Raw genomic sequence first — 12,547 nt, forward strand, 5'->3', positions numbered from 1 at the left:
TAAATGAAGTAAAAATAGTCTGTAACAAATACACCAAGAGTGAACAAATAGCCAACGTAAAGCTCAAAAGTTGTGCTGTTGTAATGAAAGGAGAGGAAAGACTCTTTTGACTCTTTTCCTTGCAACCAGGACTATTCTACTGGATCCTGTGGAGTCAACAAAACATCCCTTGATGGAGAGGGAAGAGGGCTCTCATAGGTGTGTGTGTGTGTGTGTGTGTGTGTGTGAGGGAGGGAGAGAGAGAGAGAGAGTGAGAGAAAAGCCGCTGCCTCATCAGAACCACACCACACACATGAGATGAGACGTGACAGTTGAGCGACTTGAACTGAGTGAGTTATAAATCCATCAACATGACTTCCTTGTGGGTTCTAACAAGTCGCCTTCCACTTATTCAATGTGCTTCAATATGAGTCATATTTCAGGAAAGGGCCCATTTGCGGGCTTCCGACTAACAGTCACATTAGCAGTCGGTAGTCATTTCTTGTTTTGTTTTTTTTGTTTAGATGTGTAGCCTGTATTTCTAGTTTGCACTTGCGCTCCAATAAATAGTCAAATAATAAACTAGTGTTAATTTCTTATTAAGAATTGCATGTCTTCCAAACCTCAGTATTATAATCAGAATAAGCCAAAATATGTTTTGACCGGCCATTAAAGTGTTCACAATCACGACCTTAACCAACAGATTTCTTGTAGGAAACACTGAACAGCATAGAGATAATTGTTAATTGCCCACTGATTGTTTTTTATTAGGGAACTATCTAAACTACTACTACTACTCATAGGTGTGATTGGCAAAGTACAAAAAAGAAGGAAAATATACGGCTCCAGTTTGTCTCTCTTTACATTTATTTTGTCCTGGTGGGACGACTGCAGCTAAGAAAGTAATAGTTCGCCCCACGCGTCCAAAATTCTTTGAACACAGTGTTTCCCTAGATTTTTTCTGTAGCAGCGGTGCTCTGAGTTGGTAAGTGAGCAACACTAGGGGGGTCTGGAAGAAGAGTTGAAAAATAACCCTTTAAATGGTGACTATTGGTGAGATTTTTGAAAGAAATAAATTCATTTTCAGAATTTCAGGATCAGAATCTAAGACATGAGACAAAATAGTGTAGAGGTTGACATTACTGCTTGAAAATATGTTAACCTCTTGAGCATTAGAGAACTTTTTTGCCATTATTTTCTTCATTATTATATATTTTATGGAAACAGAATCTGTTTCAGAAGTCAGTGGGCCACATGACATGGAAGCTATTGAGAAAAAAATCATTTCTGTATATCAATATTCATATAAAATAGAGGAAACACTAAAATACAATAAAAAGAGCTGTGTCTCATTTCTCTGCGCTGCTGGTTTGGATTAGCTGGGTCACATTGTATTAATATATTTGTGCTAAGTTATTTAATGACAGTCCCTAAATCAGTCTCTAGTGATTAAGCATGAGGCTCTGGAGGTGAGCTGACCGTCGTCCTGCTGCTCACACTTTTTTTTAAAGTTGAACTGTTCCTCTAATTTTACTAAAATATCTTAAAAGCTGTCCACATTTTATTTTAACTACACAAAGTGGTTTGGCTGTACTAAATTAGGCATTAAGCTATTTTAGCTAATTATATTATTTTGTACCAACAAGTTATTTCTATGTTACAAGACTTGCAGCAATCTTGTATTTTATGAAGGTAGATTTGTGTCTTTATTATTCAATCAAAAAAAAGTTTGCTTCAATCAAAATATATATTTTCAATAAAAAAAACCTTCACTTCAATAAAAAAAAAAACGTTTTCAATCATAGAAAAAAAAGTTTTGGAATGCAAAAAAATATTTGAGACTCAAAAAATTGCATTTGAACACTTTTTTGATTGAAAATGTTTTCTTTGATTGAAGTAATCTTTTTTGTGTTTGGGCCATATTATGGGTAGGACATTTGTGTCTTAATAATTCAATGCCAAAAAAGTTGCTTCAATCAAAAAAAATATTTTCAATCAAAGAAAAAACTGTTCAAATGCAAAAATAAAATTGAATCCCCCCCCCCCCCCAAAAAAATAATGTTTTGAAGTGTTGTTTTTATTGAAAATATTTTTTTTCGATTTAAAGTGATTTTTTTTTTTGAATGAAGTGAAAAAAGTTTTGAAGTCGTTTTTTTTTTTTGATTGAATTATTTTGACACAAACATCCGGCAGTGGGCGGGTGCTTCCCCATTGGTCAGACATGTTTGAGTGACAAGTGTCTACACCAACGACGTCTTTCTGACAAGGAAGTCATGGGAGCAGTGGTGGAGTTGTTAACTAAAGCATTAAAATGATTGGTGTCATGTTATTAGCCTACTCTGTTGGATATTTAATTAAACATGAAGCTTGCTAACTTAGTTCACGTTGACTAATTTGTGTGATGGTGTTAGATATCTAACGCTGTCATATTGTCAGGCAGGCTAGCTGATAACGTTAGCCGATGGGACGCGCGCTCTACCAACTGAACTAAATTGCTTTTGCTCTTGTAACAATCTGACGCTGCTGTGACAAATTTCCCCGTCTGTGGGACATCAAAGGATTTCTGATTCTGATTCTGATTCAGATCCCGGACGAGCCCCAAAATATGTTAGTGAGTCAATTAGGTGTCACGAGGCTGAGGGAATAAGAGGTGGACCCAAACGCAGTTACTCACAGGAGGCAGGATTGGAGAGAACAAAAAGCGAGCTTTATTCAAAAAGGTGAATTACACAAAAGGAAGCCAGATACAATAAAGCACAAAAAGAGAACAGAAAGCAAAGTGGAAACCAAGGACAAAACAGCTAAACAAAGTGCAAACAAAAAGCAAAGTTCAAATCAAAAAGGCGAAATCAAAAACACAGACTAGAGACATACGAAGAGACACTACAACAAACCGCAGGGAAATATGTTTTGATATCATAGGGAACCATGATATCAAAACATAACACAAAATGAACCATGACATTAGGAGTCTTTAAATTTCAATCCAGTTTGAACAAATTTATACGCAAAAAAATGATTTGCCTTTAATGGCATATGTCACCCCTTTCTTGTTCTTTCACTACAACACAACGCTTTTGCTAATCAGATGTTCAAATCTTCTAACATCCCATTCCTTTCCAGAGACACATTTTATAGAACGAATCAACTGTACTCTTTTACTGTGATTATTTTAAATTTGTTATACTTGGGGATTTTTGTAATAATTAAGTACTCATATCATCATCCTCAAGGTGCCCAGATGCCTTTTAAAGCCTTAAAAGTCTTCACTTTCAAATGTTTGACATTCAGAGGTTGACTCATGTCTTTCATCTTATTGTGACTTTTGAGATGTTTCTGACCATTTTTGAAAGATATGTTCACTGACATGTTACTCAAAACACGTGTGCACAGTTAAACTCACAGAAGTGTACATCGAATATTCCCAACTCCACTGAGACACAGGTGACATACACAACATTTCACACAAACAATTCTAAGTCAAAAGACAAAAAGGATAAATTAAATAAATAAATAACAGATACACAGATGATAAAATAAAAAAAACCTCTCAGATAGCAACACTCGTTTATTACAAAAATAATTTAACAAATTGTTGTCTAATCATATTGGTACAGTAAAAATACTTTATTAATTATACTTGGAGTCTTTTATGTGTAGAAGTCATATATACCACCCAAAGCCAGAAATTATAAAGCAAAGTGTTTTTACAGTAGCTCAAAAATGGTCAAATATGCTATCTCTAGGTATGAATGGGTGGATGCTGATTTCAGTTTCCCTAAACCTAGAAAATACTAAACCAATAATCAAACACTGTCTATATGGCGGCTGAATGTCCTCAGTGCGCCCCAACCGCGTCACATCGCCAGGGCGGGGACCGGCCCACGTAAAAGGCGCCAGGGGTCTGCGGCGATGTCGGCAACCCACCCGACCCGTCTTGAAACACGGACCAAGGAGCCTAACGCGCGCGCGAGTCGGAGGGTGAGCAACGAAACTGAGCCTGACAGAATCAGGCACAATGTGTCGCTCAATGAATGCTTCCTTCCCACGATGCTACCCCTACCCAAACCCCCGGCAGCAGCAGCTAAAGATGATAGAATGTAATGAAACACATCACGAGCAAAGTTAGAGATACGGAAGGAGGTAGTTTTTTCCCAGGCAGTTTGAGTCCCATGTGGCATCCTTTGTTGTTATGTACATAGTTATACATAATTAAGTTTGATTAAATTACTCATAGTTACTTATAGTTGATATATTTAGATAAGTCAGATAGTTATTTTTAATCAGTAGGAGTTAAATATTGTTAGTTAGATCCCTCCACATGGACTCTGCCATGACATGGCGTTGAGGCTTGAATGCCTTGGTGATACCAGGGAGTGTCCAAGTCACTAGTATCACTGAGGCCAGACTTCAGCGTCATAGAAAACATCACAGAAACACACAGACAGAAACTTGTCCAAGCCAATTAAGTAAAAGAGGAGAAGAGCCAGAATGAACAAGAGCTTGGGCAAGTTGAAAACTCTCATCTTGGATGCATTCAAAAAAGATAGCTACAGACACTCTAAACTGGAGAAGGCGGAAATCCTGAAGGGGACGGTGAAGCATCTCTGGAATCTCCAGAGGGCTCAGATGACCGCAGCCCTGAGGACGGTCTTGGGAAAGCACTTCGGCTTCATAAACCCCCCGTTCTTCCACTTTTAGGAGGTCTTATACATTTTCAACAAAAATGTTCCTTTAATTTTCAACAAAATGTTCCTGTAATTTTAATTTTCAACTTTATTTTTATTGCCCTTCTTCTAATTTTTATACACTTAATTTTCATTATATAGGGATTTTTTACTGTTTCATTAGGGGTTTAGGCATTAGGGATCACGCAAATTTAACCAAAGAGACATTTTGAAAGTCAGTAAAGTGGACGGCCAGACACAGTCGATATTTGAGGATGTGGCTTCTGGCCTTAAAGAAAAATGTCCCCTTCCCTGACTACCTAGTCCCTCACCCACCCCCTCCCTCCAAACACCTCCAAGTAAGGAGAGTCTTAAGGACAAGGTTAATCGTTTTCCTTCTGGGGGTGAGGGATTCGATATGATATCTGGTGAATATTGTGCTGAAAATTCACATTAGTTTTCCTACTGACAGCACTCTCTCACCTCGATCAACAGGGATACGAGTTAAACACGGCCAACGTTCTCCTTTGAGAACGTTAGCATGTAAGACTTATAAAACAAGGGATGGGGTGCTTAGTACTAGTTAAAGTCCTGTCTTATTTGAGTGTTTGTTTGTTACTTTATCCCCACTAGAGAGTGCTTTGAACATCAACTACTCCAAAAATGAGTATTTGCTTGATTGGATGTTCTTTTTTAGTAGCAGTTAGAATAAAACCCTCCCCAGGTTGATTGTGTCCCCTTTTTACCGTTTTTTTTTTTTTTTTTTTGTTGGTGTTGAATATGTATAAAAATTATAATCTTTTGGGGGTTCTCATTTTGTGGTTTTTATTTATACTTTGTGTACATAGGTATATATATGTATAGCTTGAATGTATGAGCTCTGTGCGATCACTTGCTTGTAATAACCACAATGATTACAGTAGTAATCCAATTTCCATATTTCAATCTATGACAACCCTCAGTTACACCATGAACTGAGGGTTGCAACCTCTCACTGAATGAGTGATTGCTTGAAGGAGAACGTCGGCCGTTTTTAACTCTTATCCCTGTTGATCGAGGTGACCGAGTGCTGTCAGTGGGAAAAATACAGTGAATGTCTGGCACAATATTTAGTAGGTATCACAGAGGCAGCTTGAGTCAACCTATGTCAGCCAGCATAGGTTGGCTCTAACTGCCACACTGATACCTGCTGATACTGTGCCTGACATTCACGTTAGTTTTCCCACTGACAGCACTCTCTAACCTCGATCAACAGGGATATGAGTTAAGGACGGTCGACATTCTCCTTTTATGTGATATATTTAATCAACTTTGGTGTTTTTGTAAATAGTTCAATTGTATATAGTTAGTTAAGTTTGTTAGTTCTATATAGATGTAGTTTTAGTTTGATATAGTTTGTTAGATTTATTTAGATTTACATACTTTTTGTTATAGTTAGTTGTAGTTACATGTAGTCATAGTTCCATTAATTGAGTTGTATATAGTTATAGTTAGGGCGCTCCACATGGACACTGCCTTGACGTGGCGTGGAGGCTTGGGTGCATCGGTGATGCTAGGTGACTTCCAGTTACCTAGCATCACCGATGCCAGACTAAAGAGTCCAATAGATGTCTGACAAATGACTTACTTGTATGGGCATAGAATACTGCCATAAATCGCGCGCATAAATTGAGACTCGTGCGCACACAATCAAACATCCGCGAGCGCATTTCTTTTCCCCGAGCGCTTTTCCAAAGTTACAAAAAATGATCAGCATTTTATCAGATTAATGTCAACGATGGAGGAAAGAAAAGACAGCACTCAGACAAACATACTGAGGTTCATTGCTCTGTGTGACATTTTGCAAACATTCAAGTCAAGACACCAAATCGCAATACTTGTCATTAAGGCATTCAGGGCTGTGTGGTTTGTCCCGTTTATCCTAGTGGTGTTGCCGTACTCTGCTGTCCGATTGGCGAATACGCTCAACCAATTATTCGGGGATACAATGGTGATTGGCATGCCCCAAGGCCCGCCCCCTTACTGACAAAAACGCCCATTAAAAAAAATCACTCGCAAGCGAGCAGAGTGAAAGTTTTCTGAGCGACGAGAGGAGAGTTGTTTTTCTCCTCGCAGGCAGGCAGATGTTTGATTTGCGCGCGCACGCGATTTATGACAGTATTCTATGCCCATATACTTGCCTTGCAGTTGACTTGTATTTACTTTGTACTTACAGCCTGATCTGGCCATGTTTAATAACCTTAACCTATCAGGGAACATGCCTAAACCCAACAGTCGATAGATGTTTTTTCAAAAAACACATCAATTTTCAGCTTCCACCTCCTGGAAGGACTCCACCTTAATACCTCCACAAACAGGAAGCGGCTGCGGGAACTCAAGCAGCATCCGCTTGTCTTCTCTCCTGGTGTTAGTCGGGTTCGACGTGTGGATCTTCACCTTCAACTGGTACACCATGAACTGAGAGTTGTAGGTTCCTCCAGTGAACATGGGGATGGTTTCAAACAGCATCTTGTGGAAGAGCAGAGCGACGGGTTTGTACAGCAGCTGCTTCCTCAGCAGGAAGCTGTAGTAGATGACATAGCGCCGCTGACTGGGGATTGTCACATCCTTCTTGTCTCATGTCCGGACCTCTCCGTAGAAGACAAGCTCCTCCTGGAACTTGCCCCGGTGCAGCAGGTAGTCACAGATCACAACAACTGTTCGGCCTTTTCCTGCCTTGCAGTGGATGGCAGCAACGTGCTGCTCGTCCTCGCTCAGCCACTGATCCAGATCCTCACAAAACGGCTTGATCAGCTACAGCTGGGGCGCGTCCAGAGAATTTTCTGCTGGGGGGCAAAGGGGGTAACAATTAACCTGGGGGGGCCGACCAAAAGTACTTAAAATTACTTTTAAAAACTGAATAAAAATCTCAGTGTTCTGTGGACTTACCAGTTTTAATCATCACAATGAAATTTCTCTTTCTCACATCCCTCTTGCGTTTCCTGGTGGGTCTCAGGAGTTGTGGCCGCACCAGTCTGTAGTAGACATCAAACCACTGTTGGCAGAAGAGAAAGAATTAAGGTTAATATTCTGACAGGTTCTGATAGGAAATGTGATGAACTTCCATGCACCTCCTCCTCTGACAGGGCAAAGGCGGCCACTTGCTCTGCTGCTGTCTTGTGCTCCTTTACCCCAATCACCCAATGTTGCCCTTCTTTTGCCCTGCCAAGCCAGTCAGGATATCACTTTAATTAGTGAAGTTAATGACTAAAATATCAGGGGGAAATTTACCAATGCAGACCAAAAGATTACAGTAACAGTCACAGTCATATGCTCTGCTCTCGTTCTTTCAAAACAGCTCAAATATCTCTTCAGCACCCTTCAGCATGTGCAGCAGCTCCGAGTTGTCAATCTCCAGCAGTATCCCAGTAGTTTTACCAGCCAAGTTTGGCTGAAAGGCAGGAATAATTGGATACAGTCGCTCCCCAAGAAGCTGTTATTGATCCATGAGTGAAGCTGCCGCCAACATGGAGGCAGTGAGAGGCTGTTGTCCTTGAATGTGTATAAGCGGCTCCATCACAGGTGCAGAAACAACCTGTTGTCTTGTCATGAGTGCAGGTACATCTCTCTCTCTCTCTCTCTCTCTCCCCCTCTCTCTCATTCTCTCTCTCTCTCCTCTCCCCCTCTCCCTCTCTCTCTCTCTCTCTCTCCCCCTCTCTCTCTCTCTCTCTCTCTCTGGTGTCACAGAGGCCAACGTGCTGCTGGCGTCACAGTCAGCTAATTCTGTGAAGTACAGCTTCACCTTCCTCATCATCTTGTTCTACTTGTGGAAGGACTCCACCTTAATGTCTTCACAAACAGGAAGCGGCTGCGGGAACTCAAGCAGCATCAGCTTGTCTTCTCTCCTGGTGTGAAACGGTTCGATGTGTGGAACTTCACCTTCAGCTGGTACACCATGAACTGAGAGTTGCAGGTTCCTCCAGTGAACATGGGGATGGTTTCAAACAGAAACAGCATCTTTTTACATTTTTTCAAATATTTTTATCTGGCATAGACACCTTTTATTAAGCAGTAGACGGATCGGAAACACGGGAGAGAGAGGGGGATTTCGAACTGGGGTGGCATGCGCTCTAACCACTTGACCAGCTGCGCGCCTCAAACAGCATCTTGTGGAAGAGCAGAGCGACGGGTTTGTACAGCAGCTGCTTCCTCAGCAGGAAGCTGTAGTAGATGACATAGCGCCGCTGACTGGGGATTGTCACATCCCTCTTGTCTCGTGTCCGGACCTCTCCGTAGAAGACAAGCTCCTCCTGGAACTTGCCCCGGTGCAGCAGGTAGTCACAGATCACAACAACTGTTCGGCCTTTTCCTGCCTTGCAGCGGATGGCAGCAACGTGCTGCTCGTCCTCGCTCAGCCACTGATCCAGATCCTCACAAAACAGCTTGATCAGCTACAGCTGGGGCGCGTCCAGAGAATTTTCTGCTGGGGGGCAAAGGGGGTAACAATTAACCTTGGGGGGGCGACAAAAAGTAACAAAAATGACAGCTGCCACTGATCGCCCACTTCAATAAGGGTAATCACTTCAATTTATATTGTACAGTTACACACCGTTTGTTTTCATCTTGCTTTTCTTGGCCACATTAAATCTGCTGGGGGTTCTCTTAAGGCCCCCCCACACCGACCAGACGTCCAACTGCCTTATCCGACCACTCTCCGACCACTCTGTTGCCTCTTGTCTGACCCGTTCGGCAGAAAAGTTGCATTGAACACACTGCTTCGACGTGCTGCCAGCTCCACAGTAGGGTGTACATTCTGCGCTTGCGCGAGATGCAATAAGAGGGTGGCTCTAAGACGCTAGACTAGAGGTTTATGCATGCAACTCTCTTTACTTTCGATCAAAACGAAACTTAACTATTTCAGACAAAAACAGCTGCATACTAAACATGCAGCGAGGCATTACCAAACGAACACAGATTAATTCGTCCTGAACGGACATAATAGCAGCTAGTCTCATGCCAGTACTCCAAAACATGAAAACAAGAAATGACGGAACGGAGTGCGTAGTAAAACTCAGCGCACACAATATTCCGTCCCCCCGCACACCGCGCTGATTCGCTAGTGTAAAGCCAATCAGAGAATCCAATGGCTCAGACAGCCGACAGCCAACCTCCTCAGACTTCGCATGTTCAATTGGATCAGACAACGTCCGAGTGGCTCCGAAAGCTTCCGACGCAGCTGAACACACCGAACATATTTGTTCCCGACCTCATCCGAGTCTCTCCAAACACTTCAGACGTCCAACGGTTGGGCCAGTGTGTTCCTGCCTTTACCAAGTGGTAACACACAGAACACTAGCATGTTTGTTATACAGAGTTAGCAAGAAGTTAGTAATCAGTTTTAAGCACCACTTACATTCTTACAATGTAACAACAATATCCTTTAATAATAAAATAAATAAAATAAAAAGGCCTACTGGTCCTACCCTGTCCGTGCTGAGTACGAGGGAGGTTGTGCAGGGCCTGCAGCTCTGGTTTGAGAAATGTCAGGAAATATTAAAAATAAATCCAAAATGAGTCTGAGAAAAATAAGAGGAAAACAACATATTATTTTTCTGCAGGAGACTGGCCTCAGTGATAAAGAGCATGAAAAGTTTAAACATTTGGCCTTTGGAAATATATTGACATATTACTCATCTTAGAAACATGGACAAAAGAGAGGAGTTATAATATTAATCTCAAACAAAATTATGTTCCAGATCTCAAAACATATAAAGGATACTGAGGGGAGACACATTCTAGTAAAAGGTTACATTGACCTCAAGCAGGTAACACTATTAAATGTGTATAGACCCCTAGGTAATGATAAAGCATTTATAAAGAAAAATATTCGATCTGATTGCTGAAGACACTGATGGGTCCTTATTTGTGGTGGAGACTGGAATGTACAATTACATCTCTCCCTTGACTCCACTAATATAACAAAAAGAATTAATCCTGAGACAGTGACTGTTAAGAAACTTCTCCTTGAAGCAGGTATGATGGATGTTTGGAGGGAATTAAACCCAACAATGAGGCAGTTAACTTTTTCTCCCACCCTCATAATGTCCATTCAAGAATTGATTACTTTTTTATGTTTAATTCAGAAAGACACAAAATTTTAAAATGTCAAATAGGGGTAAAAGATATATCAGACCATGCAGGTGTATATCTATCAGTGGCATATCCAGGATATTTTTACTGGGGTGGCCAAAATGGGACAAAATGCTAGTGTGGGGTGGCCATGGCATAGCGAAGTGTAATGCTACGTACGCGGCTGACCGCGGTTGAGATTAAAGAACAGATTGTCTATGTTTAAGTGTAGGGTTTGCTGTGTATTAGCAAATATACAGCATACACTTAGGCAAAATTGGACCATCCTTGTTAAATAAAATCATGTATTTGAGTACATGACAACTTCAGGTAACAAAACAGAACTTGACATATCATGCTTAGCAGGTGGAGCTCCATACACTGCTGAATCAAACTCATCTCTCACTATCTCCTGATCTGCTGGGTGTGGCTGGTCAAATGTGGGAATACACAGATATCTGTGAAATCTGAGACATCAATAGGCTAAAGGTTCTGACACACACACACACACACACACACACACACACACACACACACACTCCTCACAATAAGTTAGGGATATTGTTATTTACATGAGTGCTTTTCCTATTTGGTCTGAATTTTAATGAAATTAGTAAAAGTTCCCTTTTGATATTACTAATAATGAATGAGAAGAAACACCATTTTCATTAGTTTAATATTTATTACCCCAAAACTTTAGACAATAACAAGGATAGCCCCAAATAACAAAAATTGACAATGTCAGTAGCGGGTGTTTCCACCATTTGCCGCAATGACAGCTTGACAGCGACGTCTCATGCTCCTCACTAGCCTCATGATGATGATCTGAGGCAATGCGTTCCACTCCTCCACAAGTGCTACACGCAGTTCTGCCAGGTCACTTGGGGGTGGGGTACGATCATCCAGTCTCTGCTTCAGCTGGTCCCAGACGTGCTCTATGGGGTTCAGGTCAGGGGACATTGCTGGCCATACCATATGAGGCACTCCGACTTCCTGAAGTCGAGCTGTGACAATTCTGGCACGATGTGGTGGAGCATTATCATCCATGAACAGAAAGTTGGGGGTGTGCTGGCGGAATTGGGGGATGATGATGGGTTCTATGATGTCTCTGAGGTAAGAACGTGCAGTGACTGAGCCATCTACAATAACCAAATCTGTTTTGCACTGACTGGTGATCGCTGCCCAGACTGTTGCACCTCCTCCACCAAAGGGAACCCTGGGGACCATGTTGACCTCGGCGTATTGCTCACCTCGCCTTCTCCAGCAACGCTGACGACCATCATTTCTGTGCAAGGTGACCCGACACTCATCAGTGAACAGGACGGTAGACCACTGCTGCATTGTCCAGGTCACATGGTCTTGTGCCCACTGCAAACGTTCACAGCGGTGTCTTGGTGTCATTGGAGTCACCTGCAACGGTCGTCTGGCGTTCAAGCCAAAGCGGTGGAGTCGGTTTCGAATGGTTTGTCTGGAAACCCTAGTACCCCTCACATCTCGTAACTGGGCCTGCAGCTGTGTGTCAGTTGCATAACGATGTCTGAGTGCATAGGTTCTTAGGTACTGGTCATCGTTGCGGTCTGTCACTCGTGGGGCTCCACTCCTAGGTCTGTCACGAACTCTGCCAGTAGTTCTGTGTCTTGATGCAAGTCTGCTGATGACACTTTGAGACACACCAAGTTCACGAGCAACATCTGACTGCCTGCCACCGACCCGAAGGCGCACTATGGCCAGGTGGCGCTGCTCGTCCGTTAAGTGACGTCGTGTGTTCATGGCTGTTTGAATGATGAATTTGG

At 41.9% G+C, this 12,547-nt stretch overlaps 1 protein-coding gene across 1 annotated transcript in view; it reads right to left on the minus strand.

The window, feature by feature from the left end:
* Positions 1 to 12,547, minus strand: part of LOC115582951 (transient receptor potential cation channel subfamily M member 7-like) — a 62,057-nt gene that overhangs the window by 610 nt on the left and 48,900 nt on the right. The gene's annotated exons all lie outside the window — the stretch shown is intronic.

Source organism: Sparus aurata, chromosome 6 (assembly GCF_900880675.1).
Source record: "Sparus aurata chromosome 6, fSpaAur1.1, whole genome shotgun sequence".
Classification (NCBI taxonomy): Eukaryota; Metazoa; Chordata; class Actinopteri; order Spariformes; family Sparidae; genus Sparus; species Sparus aurata.